General features: G+C 38.7%; 2 non-coding genes across 2 annotated transcripts; both read left to right on the forward strand.

The window, feature by feature from the left end:
* Nucleotides 1-238: 238 nt before the first annotated feature.
* On the forward strand, nt 239-357 carry LOC145678020 (5S ribosomal RNA). The gene has a single exon (XR_014130164.1). It is a non-coding gene; the product is annotated as a 5S ribosomal RNA (ribosomal RNA).
* Nucleotides 358-13,422: 13,065 nt separating this feature from the next.
* On the forward strand, nt 13,423-13,541 carry LOC145678021 (5S ribosomal RNA). Its single transcript, XR_014130165.1, has one exon. It is a non-coding gene; the product is annotated as a 5S ribosomal RNA (ribosomal RNA).
* The last annotated feature ends 4,126 nt before the right edge of the window (nt 13,542-17,667 follow it).

Raw genomic sequence — 17,667 nt, forward strand, 5'->3', positions numbered from 1 at the left:
ATTTATTTTTATTTATTTATATACAATTTCATACGTGGTTCGTGATAGTAAACTCGATAGGACATAGTGGCACTATGAACATCCGAATCACTCATCATTCGAACATTCAAATATTTATTCGAATATTAGTATATTCCAAGTAATGTTAACGACGTTAATATGCTTGCCTTTATAGTTAATAATGTCAATTCTTACTTAAAACATACTTCCTTAACAGGACATTGAAGAAAAGGTAGTTGCCAACGGCCATACCATGCTGAATATACCGGTTCTCGTCCGATCACCGAAGTCAAGCAGCATCGGGCCTGGTCAGTACTTGGATGGGTGACCGCCTGGGAACACCAGGTGCTGTTGGCATCTCTTTTTCAAATTTCATTATCCTTCAAGTACGAAAATACTAGAAACATTAATTTTATAGTACTTTCAAGAGATAATTTATCAACATTATTTCATAGCGATTAATCGATATTCTAAGCGTTATACCCACTATTTCTTACACTAACAGCCTGTTTATTTGCACGGCACATTAAAATAACCTGATTTCCGATCCGTGTGCACCTACTACTATACTTAACACGGAATGTATTACCACTTTTTAAAAGTAAATTATTATGACTAAGTGTAGATCTCCGGCGAGTAAATGCCTTTCGTATACAAGCACGACACATCTCCGCTATGTGCTTTACTTTTTTACTAACAGCATATAGAAATTGGATTTCAAGGTGTTTCTACATAACAGAATGAAGCAAATTTCGTGATTTAACTCTTTCGAATAATGTGTTGGTCCTGACAAGGACCGTTTGAAATGAAAAATCTTGAAGAAGATTTTTACTTAGAGCTTGTGTACTTGGTAACAGCCTTCGTACCCTCACTTACAGCGTGCTTGGCAAGTTCACCAGGCAAAAGAAGGCGCACAGCTGTTTGGATTTCCCGGCTGGTGATAGTTGACCGCTTATTGTAATGGGCCAAACGAGAAGCTTCAGCAGCAATACGCTCGAAGATGTCATTAACAAAGCTGTTCATGATACTCATAGCTTTGCTAGATATGCCAGTGTCAGGATGCACTTGCTTCAAAACTTTGTAGATGTAAATGGCATAGCTCTCCTTCCTCCTCCTCTTCTTCTTCTTATCTCCCTTGGAGATATTCTTTTGGGCTTTACCAGCCTTCTTTGCAGCCTTTCCGCTAGTTTTTGGTGGCATGATGACTCACTCGTTCAGCAAAATTAGATGTGTCCGCCGATTTATCGACTTCATTTAAATTACAGTACGTGTTTCAATTCGCGCCAACTGCCTTGCTTTTCATTTGATGCACTCGGGTGCACGCTTGAAGTAGTAACAAAACTGACTTGATTCATGGGAGGCCGCAATTTTTCCTCTCATCTTATTACGAAAGAATATTGAACAATGTCTGGTCGCGGCAAAGGTGGAAAAGTCAAGGGAAAGAGCAAGTCCCGCTCCAGCAGGGCTGGCCTTCAATTCCCAGTAGGCAGAATCCATCGTCTTTTGCGAAAGGGTAACTATGCCGAACGAGTTGGTGCTGGCGCTCCCGTGTATTTGGCTGCAGTCATGGAATACCTGGCAGCTGAAGTTCTTGAGTTGGCAGGCAACGCTGCTCGTGACAACAAGAAGACTAGGATTATTCCACGTCATCTGCAGTTAGCTATCCGTAACGACGAGGAATTAAACAAGTTGTTGTCTGGAGTTACAATCGCTCAGGGTGGTGTTTTGCCCAACATTCAAGCTGTACTTCTGCCCAAGAAAACTGAGAAGAAGGCATAAATGTAAGACCTATATCTCATACAAATCGGCCCTTATGAGGGCCACAAACCCCTTTATAGAGGAGATTTACGATTGAAATGAATTGTTTTCGATATACAGACTCATCAAAAGTGTCTGAGATAGTTGCTTAGTGTCATTCGAAATTCTCGCTGCTATTCGATTAATTAGTATGTGTAGTCGTCGATCGTAATTGAAGCCCATAGGAAGTCACACTATCTTTAGAATACTCCAAACAGCGATGTGCTTAGTTCCCACTACATTATTAATTATAAGATCATTACCTTTTGTATTGTCGCTAGCTACATTTTTTTGATATTTGCGTACATCGGGCTCATATTACCCAGAGGACAGGACAGTCGAGCCCAGATTCTCAGCAATGGAAGAAAACCTCATACCACATATTCTCATGTACTTCATGCTAGACAAAGGAATTTCCAACATTCTTAAAGCACTCATGTTTCTCTCTTGCGTTGGCTTGGCTGAAATTACTCTGTTCAATATGTTCTCGACATTTATTATTGTTCATTACTATGCCCCAATGACATCATGAACAGAGCGGATCAAAAAACTTTCCTAAATTTCTTTTGCAACATAGTAATGACATTAAATGCACACTTAAGTACGATTTATTCTTTGCAAGGTCGATATTCATATTTGTGTGATATGTGTTATATGTATATGGTTTGTAATACGCAACTACTCTTATTCTCTGATCTCAGAACTCATTTGCTACTGTGCCCAACGAGCGAGCCTAGGTTTCTTGTAACTACTGCCTTTCTTTAGTAAATAATGTGAAGTATACAATGCATTAACCTACATCTCATATTTGTATTACTCTTTATTTTACTAACCCGCTACGAAGTGTCATTAATTTACATGTAAATCACAATAGACACTACCGCAAAAGAAAAAAATCGAACCCAAGACCACGTAAACAAGATAAAGGACAAGATTCAGGTTTCTAACGCATTATTCGCCCCTCACAGCACAGTATAGAAGTTGTATAAGCCTCTATACGTACATCCTACTGTCAGAACAGAAATTCCGACTTGCGTTTCGCATCTCTCATGCTCGCTACTTCCAACAAATCGCCAATTTCCAACCAGAACCCCTTCTCCAGCATTAATACTGCTACATATGAATACGTATACATGAACGTACATAATGTAAAAAAAAACGTATGATTTTCTCAAATTAATCTCTCTACGTCTGTAATTTTGTGTGCATCAAAAGGCTTTAATGTAGTTACACGAATTCTTATAATCTAACAGAAAATCGCACAAAGTAAATCTTTCCCTTTATATAAATTTGTTGGCTCTGAAAAGAGCCGTTTATGCCAATTTTATATCCAAAATAGGAGGAACCCCAACTTAACCTCCGAAACCGTACAGGGTTCTTCCTTGCCTCTTCAAGGCATACACAACATCCATAGCTGTCACTGTCTTCCTCTTGGCGTGTTCTGTGTATGTAACAGCATCTCTGATTACGTTCTCCAGGAATACTTTCAATACTCCTCGGGTCTCTTCATAAATGAGACCAGAGATACGCTTCACACCACCACGGCGAGCAAGACGCCTAATAGCGGGTTTGGTGATACCCTGGATGTTGTCACGAAGAACTTTACGGTGGCGCTTGGCACCTCCTTTGCCAAGACCCTTGCCTCCTTTTCCACGTCCTGTCATTTCGATATGTTACTGCTTCGCTCACCACACACGAGAAATACAAGCCCAAGCAGCCCAAGACTCGTGGTTTTGTTCCTTCGATCATGCAGGGAAAGCACGGAGGAAAAACACAAAACGTGTCTAAGCCAATGAGAACTGTCCTTTTCGACTGACTTTATCCAATGAGAAATAGCTTGATTTAACGGTTTTGCTCTTTATATAACTTGACTTCATTCAGCGCGCAATTATTTGAAACAAGTCGTGACAGTTGCAATGGCACGTACCAAGCAGACAGCTAGGAAATCTACTGGAGGCAAAGCTCCTCGAAAGCAGCTTGCCACCAAAGCTGCAAGAAAGAGTGCTCCAGCTACCGGTGGAGTGAAAAAGCCCCATCGTTACAGGCCTGGTACTGTGGCTCTCCGAGAAATTCGTCGTTACCAGAAGAGCACTGAATTGCTCATCCGCAAGCTGCCCTTCCAACGACTCGTCCGAGAAATTGCACAAGATTTCAAGACAGATCTTCGCTTCCAAAGCTCAGCTGTCATGGCTTTACAGGAGGCAAGTGAAGCTTACCTTGTAGGGCTTTTCGAAGACACCAACTTGTGTGCTATTCACGCAAAGAGAGTCACAATCATGCCTAAGGACATTCAGCTTGCTCGCCGCATCCGTGGGGAACGTGCTTAAGTTTGAAGTTCTGGCACTGAGTTCAAAAACGGTCCTTTTTAGGACCAATACACTACTTAGAGATGCTGTTATCCTAACAAGGATCTTGTCCATACTTGTTATCTTTTTTTTTTAAATTCTCACGCCGTATGTTGCATAGTTAATACATCTACCTTCGTTTTCCTCTCGTTTCGTATATCATCCTATCTTTCAAGTATATTCTTTAGTTTTCCCCTATGTTTACCGATTGATTATCTTCGTTTTATGTGGTCAAGGATTCGATTTTGCCATATGTTGCATAAGTTAACTTCGATTCAACCACTGTTTGCCCTTCTCAACGTTATTAATCTCATAGAACTCGCAGGCGAAATATGTACTTCTTCCAAGGTAGCAAAAGTAATATTTTCTCAGAGGTCGCTGCTGTTGAATGCAAACGTTAAACTAAACTTTCTTTAAGTGTCTGTTTGTACTTAACATCAGTTCAATTGTACACCTACATTTCTGCTGGTGTTACTATTTTTCTTTATAGCAATATTACGAATTATAAGACGGTATCCGTGGTTATTAGCGTGTTCCCTTTTCCTAACACTTTCTCATTACACCAGTATTTCCATCATTCATTAGGCGTAATCACCCGTCTCCTTTATCATAAAAATCATAATAGTACGACGTTAAATTGAAACAGTCTACTTCACTTTCACGAGTTGTAATAAGTTCGAACATTTCTTTCACCCCAGCCTTGAAAAGAGTTGATTTTAGTTTAGTGTCCCTTTCAGCAGCAAGGCTGTTTCAAACGTGGACCTACTTATTAACGTGCAATGCGAAACATTTGAGCTCCCACCGAGAATCGAACCCAGTCAGCCTGCAAAAGTTTTTCTAACAAATGCATTAAGTGCGTTTTCTGTACTGTTTCGCTACTTGAAGATAGGAACAAGGAAAAAGTAAGTGATCACAAATTGACATTACGTAATGTGTTCCCCATTTTTTTTCGAGTACACCATTCTTGACACCCGTGAAAGCTTTCTTTCCCCACCCTCAATTCCCCTCTGTTATAAAGCACTTACATCAAGAAGTGCTTCGGTTAAAAAGAAAACTCAAAGTCCCTTGCGTGTATACTATACATTGCTATGAATGAACATGTGATAATGATAGGAAAAGCACAATTTTACTCTTCTCAAAGTATTTGATGGCTCTAAAAAGAGCCGTTTTAAAATGTCAGATGATTTACTGACACATTTACTTCTTCTTTGGTGCAGCCTTCTTAGCACTTTTCGGTTTTGCTGTAGCCTTCTTTGGCTTCGGGGCCTTTGGCTTCTTGGGAGTTTTTGCCTTCTTCACTTTAGATGGTGATTTCTTAGGTTTGGGAGCAGCAGCCTTTTTCTTTTCACCAGTCTTCTTGGGACGTTTAGCTGCTGGCTTTTTCGCAGGCTTCTTCTCCTTTGATGCTGATCGTTTCGCCTTGGTTGAAGATCCACCTTCAGGCTTCTCCTTCAGCGATGAAGCACTAAGCTTAAACGATCCAGATGCACCTTTTCCCTTGGTCTGAACCAAAGACCCAGAAGCAACTGCACTTCTCAAGTATTTCTTGATAAATGGAGCAAGCTTCTCGGCATCCACTTTGTAGTTCTGAGAGATGTATTTCTTAATAGCTTGCAGTGAACTTCCTCCCCTTTCCTTCAAATTCTTGATGGCGTTGTTCACCATTTCTGATGTTCTTGGATGAGAAGGTGTTGTTTTTGGTTTCTTAGGCTTTGCAGACTTCTTAGGAGAAGCCTGTGCCGGGGCTGCAGGTGCTGATGCCGTATCTGCCATTGCTTTCTGCAATAAACTCAACGATACTGAAGAATGAAATTTTCGCTGGCAGGCAGCGTTGAGTTTGGTTACGGAGCGCGGACCGGATAGAAAGCACTTGCTGAGGCGGGCTGAGGTAAACAGAAGTTCGTAGTTGCCACAACGATAAGTGTGTTTCCTTCTATTTTGATAAACGATTTTTTTCAGGTATTCAATGAATGCACCAGATCCTATTCTTCCTTACTGGCTAGAAGAAACTTTATTCCACATAACTCAAAAGGCATTTGTTTTTATTCGCTTTTCTATTTTATGTTTCAGTCATTGCTAAGTCGGTCACACTACTTTTTCACCCTCCTTGTGCTTATAATTTTCATAATTTAACATGGAAATACTTATCAATAAATAATTATATTACCATGGTAATTAACTTCAATCCTTCCTGTGATTATACGCAAAGTACCATCTTCGTACTGCTTACTATAGTTCAATGAAGGGAATCTATAAAGTAACGCGTGTCGCACACATCTGCCTTGCAAACTCCCTGGCCTACTTCCAATGTATAGACTTTTATTTCAAATCCTGATTTAATTTCATAATTTTCTGTAGATTTTAACATTTTATTACCCAGCTTCTTAATACGAATGACAATCAAGCCTAAATATTTATTCCCTTTAACTTTATTTTTCTTTTTTATTTTGTGCCTTGTTTCATATTTGTTCTTACGTTAGCAATTAACGCACTTACCGTAGTTATGTATGAACAGGTTGTTTCTATATTTATTTTATTCCAAATAAATTAAATATATATACGGATTATTTTATGGTAGTTGATATTTTCTGTTGTTTCCTACGTGAATTGAGGAAACGCACGGACTTTCGCCTAATTCTTGTGCTACTTTCATATGTCTGTATCTGTCGAATGCTGTCGATCTGTCGAAATGTGTATTACTATCTGTCGATTCATCGAGTGAACTGAATTCGTTAACCATTTCACCAGGCGCGCATGCATTTTTTTTTTCTTCTAAGGGATCCAAGCTTCGGGGGGCAAGGTTCCAATACTACAAGCCACTATGTCTATATACTATTATTCTGCATTCGAAAACACGATAAATATTCCACTTACTTTTTCACAAAAACATGATACAGACAGAGTACAGATGAAGTGTAAGATCAGATTTATATTGATGATACATCAATATTTTCCCTGTTAATAACTACATTTAATGAGAAAGTCTGCAAATGTATGTTCACTTAGGAACTTTTGCGAGGAGTCCGCACCCGGTGGACACCCCGTGAGTACGCCTCTGCACTTGACTATACTTCGAATTATACTGCAAACAGTTGTATTTTAGTTTCCCCGTTTAGTTCATCGATATCATTAACACAAAGAAAATAGATGTTATAGATGCGTATTCTCAGTTCTCGCTTTATATCCGGACGTCTGCAAAAATCTACTCCTTTTCTTTCTTTCACGCATCCACCAAACTAACAATGATTTGTATTATAATATTTGCGCATAAAATGTATATCTCATACCTTCCATGTTCTCAAGTATTCATAGACAAAAACGGTTACTTTCTGCGAACAAATTGTCCAAACACAGTGCAAATGTCATCTATAGATTGTCCTGGTTCCGTCTGCGTGTACATAACAATGCGTCATAATCATACATTGCACATTAAGGATATCAATTAATCTTCCCAAATTCCTAGATATGCCTGGCAAAAGTTCCGCGTGTTGTAAGGATATTACATTTGTACTACCGACAAGGTGGTATCTTCCAACATTGAAGTTCAATAAACCCCAAATGTGTCGGATATAGTATTTGATTTCTTGTCTCATTGTTTGCGTCAGAGATGTCTTCTCAAGTTAGGATTTACGATACATACAGGATGAGTTGTATATATTGTTGCTGCCAGCTCTATATTAATCCCATATTTGTAAACGAATAAAAACAGTATTCTAATTATAACAATGTGCTCACAATTAATTTTATTCTTAATTGTTATACGTATTGTTGATTAAAAATGAAAATGTTGCTAAGTGAATTTTATTAATATTTTCTGTTGCGTGATATAGGAAGTGAGTGAAATATTGGAGGAATATAGTGTGCGTAGCAGATGATGTGCAGTGGCTTTGGATCGCCTGTGATAAGGTAAGGCATTTGCTATTTTAATTAACACATTTTATATACTGTAATCCTAATTATTTTTATGTGAATGTGCTTACTACTTGTGTATTCAGTGGGACCGATGTTTTAATATGTATGGTCAAGCAGTGTCGAGCCTGGTCAGTGTGTGGATAGGTGACCATTTTTTGTAAATCGATAACATTTAACTTTGTAAACACGGATGAAGTAGAAGTATATTTATTTTATTTTTTACCTCAAATATGTAGGACACTTCTCCTTTGTACATCAATTATTATTATTAGTTCAACTTGTTTACAAGTTAAATGAAAAGAATAGTCGTTATCGTGTGATGATTGTGCTCATTAGGCTAAAGAAGACTCGTGATAAGAAAGAAAAGAAGAACGGTGCTCAAGTTTCGTCACAGCATATTCTCAAAAATTTACAGGCAAAATTCAGTGTTCTGCATGAAAAGGCATATTTGTACGAAAAAAAAAAAAATTCTGCAGACGACAGAATTAAATAAAGTAATACACATGTATTTTAGAGTTACTGGTGTAAAATCATTACAAGTGCTTTGCCAGGTGGCCAATAAAAAGCACGAATACTATTTAAGGGAGCCAAAACAGGAGAAAGCTGGGGGCCTGAGCGATAGCAAGAATGTGCGTCCAAAGTGAACAGGAGCGAAGGCGACGCGGGTATACGTATAAGCAAGGGTAGTGGAAACCAGTTAGTTTTCGAGTTTCAATAGCACTTGTCATGCATCCATACTAGTAGCGCCCCGCTTGTAAACATTAAGTACACTATGCAAGAATACACCGCCGGTGGAAAATAGTACCTAATACAGTTATCTTTCATATATACTGACTTATTTTACAGTAGTAACCCAACACTAGTAAACGTAAAATAAAAGTGTATAACTTTATATTTAATTCTATCGCCTGGCTTAGTTTTTCACCTGTAAGATGTACTTATTTAGAGCAAGTTTCTTAACTAGCAAATTAAACCGAGAACCACAGCAACCATATATATATTCTTATGATGTACTTTTCTTTGAGTGGTGTTCTCTGTCTATTCAATAACATTTTCTCAGTTTAATGCTAGCAAAAAACAAAACAAAATCAAAGTGTTTCTATATAAATTTAGTTCACCGTGTTGTAATATCACATGGAATTGAAAAACGAATAGTCGAACCTCTGCTATCTCGATCAAACTTCTCAGGATGATATACTGACTTACCGCAGAAGTTCGACTGAATACGTTTCTCAGTTCCATGGGAGAACCTGGAGAAGCAAAAGCCTGCGCAACGGAAAATACTAAATAAACTTGTAGAGCAGGTCAAGATGTATCATCATGCCAAGTTTCATTCAGATCAGAGAAGTTTGGCTGCAGCCATTTTCATTACAAAGCACAAAATGGATGGTCCCTAACCTCGAGAATCTTCACAATTGTCGACGAGTTGAACTGCACTCATCTGATCAAAATCAAACTTAAAATGGCAGTTCACTTTCAACTGTTAAATAATATGATATGCAGGCTTCTGCTTTCCTAGTTACAGTCTATCCACTGTGGTATGCATATTAGTAGAAATGTGAGAGTGCATATTTATTAAAGATTTGCTTCAAAAAGCGATGAAAGACATAGGCATTCCCCGGGCGGTGATAACAAGATGCCGGAAAACGAACAAGCAGAAAGAATATGGGCTGAAGAAGTGTAAACGACGACGCGGCGGCCCGTAAAGGTGTTGCCGTCCTATTAAATGAATAATATCAAAAGAAAGAAAAAAAAAGTAAAAAATTTCGCGCTCGTAATCAAGACAGAAAGCAACTAAAGGAAATCTTTGTTTTACGTCCCACGTTATGCCGCTTAGGCTAAAAGAGGCGCTGATTATGAGAAATGATTGAAATGGTGGTGGAATGAAGAAAGTGGGAGGAAACGGGAGAACCCCGCGGTAACCCACCGCACATAGTTTTTGTCCACCATAAAGTTAACTTGGCGGGGGCTCAAGACAGAAAGACGGTTGGAAAAACAAATAAACGATGTTCCATCCCGTAAAAATGTTGGCGACCTATGAAATCAATATTTTTTCTTAAAGAAAAAAAAAAGAATTAAAAAGAGAAAAAAAGGTCAAAATTTCGCGCTCGCTTCGCTCGCGATCAGCAGAGAAAAGAGGACGTGACGCACCCCTAAAAGTGTTGGCGACCGATTGAATAAATATTGTGGGTAAAAAAAAAAAAAAAAAAGTCAAAAATTTCGCGCTCGCTTCGCTCGCGATCAGCACAGAAAGAAGGACGTGACGCGCCCCTAAAGGTGTTGGCAACCGATTCAATACATATTGTCGGTAAAAAAAAAAAAAAAAAAAAACGCTCGCTTCGCTCGCGATCGACATGAAAAAGGCAACGACGTGACGCCCCGTAAAATTGTCGGCGACCTATTCAATCAATATATTCGGTTGAAAAACAAAGTCAAAAGTTTCCCAATCGCTTCCCTGCCGATCGACATAAAAAAAAAGGCAACCCCTTCACCTCTCCTTATGCATTCATCAGTAAACATACAACCATAGATCACAATACCACTCACATCACCTATCAGTTCTCCACGTCCATCAAGATCCAATCATCGCCCTGGCCCTTTATGATGATACACAACATTACATGTTATTGTGTGCATTGCCCCGCGTTACAATACATGACCAAAAAAAAAAGAGAAAAAGAGCTGCACTGCCTTCAGTGTAGACATGTTCGTATTCGTAGAAAATGATTTTAGGTACACGATAGTACAGTAATCTATCTTCACATGCTTCAGATGTGAACGATACCTACACATGAAGAGGGCTCCCGAGGTTTCCTTTTCCAATAGGATGGAGCTCCACCACACTTGCAGAATGACGAGAAGTTATGTTAATAAATATATCCCAGAGTGTTTCGTAACTCGCCCTTGGTCCTAATGATGAAGCGTTCTTCAGATGGCCCCGATGTCTCCACACATGATACTATGCGACTTCTTTTCACGAGGCTCTCAAAGATCACGTTTGTGTCCTAACATTCTCTGCAGATATGACACAGCTGCGATAGCGGATCACAGAAGCCTTTCCTCTCCTTACAAGAGACGTGTTCATTCGAGCATGGGAGTAATTCGACTATCGATCAAATATCTCCCGTGTCACGATAGTAGTCACTTTCAATTCTTCTAACGAAGGTAAGAAAAAATGCTATACAAACTTCCTTTCGGTATATAAAGGATTAGGGGCCCAGAGAATATTTTCTTTCAAGAGGATACATTCTTTTTCGAACACCCTGTATATAGATCCTCTAATTATAACTGCAAACAAAATGTTGATTTTGCAATTGCTTCCATGAGAGAAAATTCTGTGCACTTTCTTTCTGAAGGGCCGGGCCTAAACGTTTTCCTTAATCATTAAATTTAGTAGTTATCTACAATTACATAGTTTTCCATTGTTCTCAAAATAAAGATTTTTCTCTATGAATTGTTGAATGTTGCTAGGGATATTGAAGTAATTCTTTTTAGTGTTTTTTTCTTTACAATAATGTACTGAACGCCTGCATTAAGGAAGTTCGTGTGTCCATCTTGCAAAATGTTTCGTCTTTTTTCATGCCCACTAAGATAAATATTCATTTTGCTCTTTTCTCCGTATGCAAACCACATTTCTTAAAGGCAACATTTTCATACAAATGTAGTACTAAAAACTTCTAATTGGCAACATCTGGGCTGCGAAGAGGAAAAAGAAAGAAATCTCGTACGTATTCGCGCGCAATTCGGAATTAGCCAATGAAAAGCACAAAAGCGGCCACCATCTCTCTCTCTTTCTTATTAACGGTTTTGTACTTTCTGCAGTTCTATCAGTGCTGCTAACCTCTTACTATATCATTGAATATGTATGTTTATATATATATATATATATATATATATATATATATATATATATATATATATATATATATATATATATATATATATATATATATATATATATACAAAAATCATACTACTACGGAATAATATTAAATGCCTGTAAACCCTCATTTCTGTTTGCACTTTCTGTTACACTACCTTCCCCGAACTTCTTTCAAGTTATTAAGTGCAGAACGGGGAGTTATACATATTTACTTGCGCTTTCACAATATCTGCACATTGTGTAATAATAGGAGACGTATAAAATAAAACTATATACTAATACGTATATATATATATATATATATATATATATATATATATATATATATATATATATATATATATATATATATATATATACAGTACACATTCCACTATCCGAGGCTTTCCTTTTCTTTTCTTGCTGACGATAAATTACGCTCTTAGAAATGTTGTCTGAAAACAATAAGAATATGTGCAAAAAATACAATCAGAGGTAGAGGTCTTTAACAGGAACTAAGCAAGGGAGTTGAAAAATTTTTTATGCATGTAAAAAATATAGACATGAACCAACTTGTGAAATAAAAAGACCAGAAAACTACTCTTTCTAAATTATGTGTAAACTTTTTACCGAAAACGAAAGTTGCACGAAAGACTTTTTGTCCCTTTTTTGGCCTCCGGTGCTTGGGGTCCCTGGTTCAATCCCAGCTCGTGCCGTGTGAACTTTGTCGTGCATAAAGACCGTGCTCATGGGTTTTCTCGGGTTTCTCCCGTTTCCTCCCACTTTCTTCATTCAGTACTCATCATCACCGTCTCCTTTAGCGTAACCGGTATAAGTATGCGACGTAAATCTAAAGATTTCATTTCATTTCCCTTTTCTGCTCATACTGCTGATTATGCGCGATTATGCCAACATCCAACTCCGCGGATAATCGTGCGATTACTGTATATACAACTAATACAGATACGTAATTACATTATCAGTTACAGTATCGGTTTTTATTTACTAATTTGCCTCACTTTATTTGCATCCCTGCAGTAAATAATTCTTATCGATAATAGTTAAAATGTATATTACATTTTAGTGCTTCACGACTGAATGATCATCTGCCTTACGTTATCTCGCAGCTGAAGAGGATGCTACACTGAAAACTACCTTGCGTTATAAAGGGTAAGTGAAACATATCTTAAAAATATCTTTCATACATTTCATTGTGTACATTAAAGAATGTAAGTTTGCCTTTTTCCTGTAATCAATACTTAATAAAGGATTTATTTTTATTTATTTATATACAATTTCATACGTGGTTCGTGATAGTAAACTCGATAGGACATAGTGGCACTATGAACATCCGAATCACTCATCATTCGAACATTCAAATATTTATTCGAATATTAGTATATTCCAAGTAATGTTAACGACGTTAATATGCTTGCCTTTATAGTTAATATGTCAATTCTTACTTAAAACATACTTCCTTAACAGGACATTGAAGAAAAGGTAGTTGCCAACGGCCATACCATGCTGAATATACCGGTTCTCGTCCGATCACCGAAGTCAAGCAGCATCGGGCCTGGTCAGTACTTGGATGGGTGACCGCCTGGGAACACCAGGTGCTGTTGGCATCTCTTTTTCAAATTTCATTATCCTTCAAGTACGAAAATACTAGAAACATTAATTTTATAGTACTTTCAAGAGATAATTTATCAACATTATTTCATAGCGATTAATCGATATTCTAAGCGTATACCCACTATTTCTTACACTAACAGCCTGTTTATTTGCACGGCACATTAAAATAACCTGATTTCCGATCCGTGTGCACCTACTACTATACTTAACACGGAATGTATTACCACTTTTTAAAAGTAAATTATTATGACTAAGTGTAGATCTCCGGCGAGTAAATGCCTTTCGTATACAAGCACGACACATCTCCGCTATGTGCTTTACTTTTTTACTAACAGCATATAGAAATTGGATTTCAAGGTGTTTCTACATAACAGAATGAAGCAAATTTCGTGATTTAACTCTTTCGAATAATGTGTTGGTCCTGACAAGGACCGTTTGAAATGAAAAAATCTTGAAGAAGATTTTTACTTAGAGCTTGTGTACTTGGTAACAGCCTTCGTACCCTCACTTACAGCGTGCTTGGCAAGTTCACCAGGCAAAAGAAGGCGCACAGCTGTTTGGATTTCCCGGCTGGTGATAGTTGACCGCTTATTGTAATGGGCCAAACGAGAAGCTTCAGCAGCAATACGCTCGAAGATGTCATTAACAAAGCTGTTCATGATACTCATAGCTTTGCTAGATATGCCAGTGTCAGGATGCACTTGCTTCAAAACTTTGTAGATGTAAATGGCATAGCTCTCCTTCCTCCTCCTCTTCTTCTTCTTATCTCCCTTGGAGATATTCTTTTGGGCTTTACCAGCCTTCTTTGCAGCCTTTCCGCTAGTTTTTGGTGGCATGATGACTCACTCGTTCAGCAAAATTAGATGTGTCCGCCGATTTATCGACTTCATTTAAATTACAGTACGTGTTTCAATTCGCGCCAACTGCCTTGCTTTTCATTTGATGCACTCGGGTGCACGCTTGAAGTAGTAACAAAACTGACTTGATTCATGGGAGGCCGCAATTTTTCCTCTCATCTTATTACGAAAGAATATTGAACAATGTCTGGTCGCGGCAAAGGTGGAAAAGTCAAGGGAAAGAGCAAGTCCCGCTCCAGCAGGGCTGGCCTTCAATTCCCAGTAGGCAGAATCCATCGTCTTTTGCGAAAGGGTAACTATGCCGAACGAGTTGGTGCTGGCGCTCCCGTGTATTTGGCTGCAGTCATGGAATACCTGGCAGCTGAAGTTCTTGAGTTGGCAGGCAACGCTGCTCGTGACAACAAGAAGACTAGGATTATTCCACGTCATCTGCAGTTAGCTATCCGTAACGACGAGGAATTAAACAAGTTGTTGTCTGGAGTTACAATCGCTCAGGGTGGTGTTTTGCCCAACATTCAAGCTGTACTTCTGCCCAAGAAAACTGAGAAGAAGGCATAAATGTAAGACCTATATCTCATACAAATCGGCCCTTATGAGGGCCACAAACCCCTTTATAGAGGAGATTTACGATTGAAATGAATTGTTTTCGATATACAGACTCATCAAAAGTGTCTGAGATAGTTGCTTAGTGTCATTCGAAATTCTCGCTGCTATTCGATTAATTAGTATGTGTAGTCGTCGATCGTAATTGAAGCCCATAGGAAGTCACACTATCTTTAGAATACTCCAAACAGCGATGTGCTTAGTTCCCACTACATTATTAATTATAAGATCATTACCTTTTGTATTGTCGCTAGCTACATTTTTTTGATATTTGCGTACATCGGGCTCATATTACCCAGAGGACAGGACAGTCGAGCCCAGATTCTCAGCAATGGAAGAAAACCTCATACCACATATTCTCATGTACTTCATGCTAGACAAAGGAATTTCCAACATTCTTAAAGCACTCATGTTTCTCTCTTGCGTTGGCTTGGCTGAAATTACTCTGTTCAATATGTTCTCGACATTTATTATTGTTCATTACTATGCCCCAATGACATCATGAACAGAGCGGATCAAAAAACTTTCCTAAATTTCTTTTGCAACATAGTAATGACATTAAATGCACACTTAAGTACGATTTATTCTTTGCAAGGTCGATATTCATATTTGTGTGATATGTGTTATATGTATATGGTTTGTAATACGCAACTACTCTTATTCTCTGATCTCAGAACTCATTTGCTACTGTGCCCAACGAGCGAGCCTAGGTTTCTTGTAACTACTGCCTTTCTTTAGTAAATAATGTGAAGTATACAATGCATTAACCTACATCTCATATTTGTATTACTCTTTATTTTACTAACCCGCTACGAAGTGTCATTAATTTACATGTAAATCACAATAGACACTACCGCAAAAGAAAAAAATCGAACCCAAGACCACGTAAACAAGATAAAGGACAAGATTCAGGTTTCTAACGCATTATTCGCCCCTCACAGCACAGTATAGAAGTTGTATAAGCCTCTATACGTACATCCTACTGTCAGAACAGAAATTCCGACTTGCGTTTCGCATCTCTCATGCTCGCTACTTCCAACAAATCGCCAATTTCCAACCAGAACCCCTTCTCCAGCATTAATACTGCTACATATGAATACGTATACATGAACGTACATAATGTAAAAAAAAACGTATGATTTTCTCAAATTAATCTCTCTACGTCTGTAATTTTGTGTGCATCAAAAGGCTTTAATGTAGTTACACGAATTCTTATAATCTAACAGAAAATCGCACAAAGTAAATCTTTCCCTTTATATAAATTTGTTGGCTCTGAAAAGAGCCGTTTATGCCAATTTTATATCCAAAATAGGAGGAACCCCAACTTAACCTCCGAAACCGTACAGGGTTCTTCCTTGCCTCTTCAAGGCATACACAACATCCATAGCTGTCACTGTCTTCCTCTTGGCGTGTTCTGTGTATGTAACAGCATCTCTGATTACGTTCTCCAGGAATACTTTCAATACTCTCGGGTCTCTTCATAAATGAGACCAGAGATACGCTTCACACCACCACGGCGAGCAAGACGCCTAATAGCGGGTTTGGTGATACCCTGGATGTTGTCACGAAGAACTTTACGGTGGCGCTTGGCACCTCCTTTGCCAAGACCCTTGCCTCCTTTTCCACGTCCTGTCATTTCGATATGTTACTGCTTCGCTCACCACACACGAGAAATACAAGCCCAAGCAGCCCAAGACTCGTGGTTTTGTTCCTTCGATCATGCAGGGAAAGCACGGAGGAAAAACACAAAACGTGTCTAAGCCAATGAGAACTGTCCTTTTCGACTGACTTTATCCAATGAGAAATAGCTTGATTTAACGGTTTTGCTCTTTATATAACTTGACTTCATTCAGCGCGCAATTATTTGAAACAAGTCGTGACAGTTGCAATGGCACGTACCAAGCAGACAGCTAGGAAATCTACTGGAGGCAAAGCTCCTCGAAAGCAGCTTGCCACCAAAGCTGCAAGAAAGAGTGCTCCAGCTACCGGTGGAGTGAAAAAGCCCCATCGTTACAGGCCTGGTACTGTGGCTCTCCGAGAAATTCGTCGTTACCAGAAGAGCACTGAATTGCTCATCCGCAAGCTGCCCTTCCAACGACTCGTCCGAGAAATTGCACAAGATTTCAAGACAGATCTTCGCTTCCAAAGCTCAGCTGTCATGGCTTTACAGGAGGCAAGTGAAGCTTACCTTGTAGGGCTTTTCGAAGACACCAACTTGTGTGCTATTCACGCAAAGAGAGTCACAATCATGCCTAAGGACATTCAGCTTGCTCGCCGCATCCGTGGGGAACGTGCTTAAGTTTGAAGTTCTGGCACTGAGTTCAAAAACGGTCCTTTTTAGGACCAATACACTACTTAGAGATGCTGTTATCCTAACAAGGATCTTGTCCATACTTGTTATCTTTTTTTTTAAATTCTCACGCCGTATGTTGCATAGTTAATACATCTACCTTCGTTTTCCTCTCGTTTCGTATATCATCCTATCTTTCAAGTATATTCTTTAGTTTTCCCCTATGTTTACCGATTGATTATCTTCGTTTTATGTGGTCAAGGATTCGATTTTGCCATATGTTGCATAAGTTAACTTCGATTCAACCACTGTTTGCCCTTCTCAACGTTATTAATCTCATAGAACTCGCAGGCGAAATATGTACTTCTT

The sequence above is a fragment of the Thermobia domestica genome, unplaced genomic scaffold (assembly GCF_964235325.1).
Source record: "Thermobia domestica unplaced genomic scaffold, izTheDome1.hap1.1 HAP1_SCAFFOLD_1719, whole genome shotgun sequence".
In the NCBI taxonomy this organism is placed as follows: Eukaryota; Metazoa; Arthropoda; class Insecta; order Zygentoma; family Lepismatidae; genus Thermobia; species Thermobia domestica.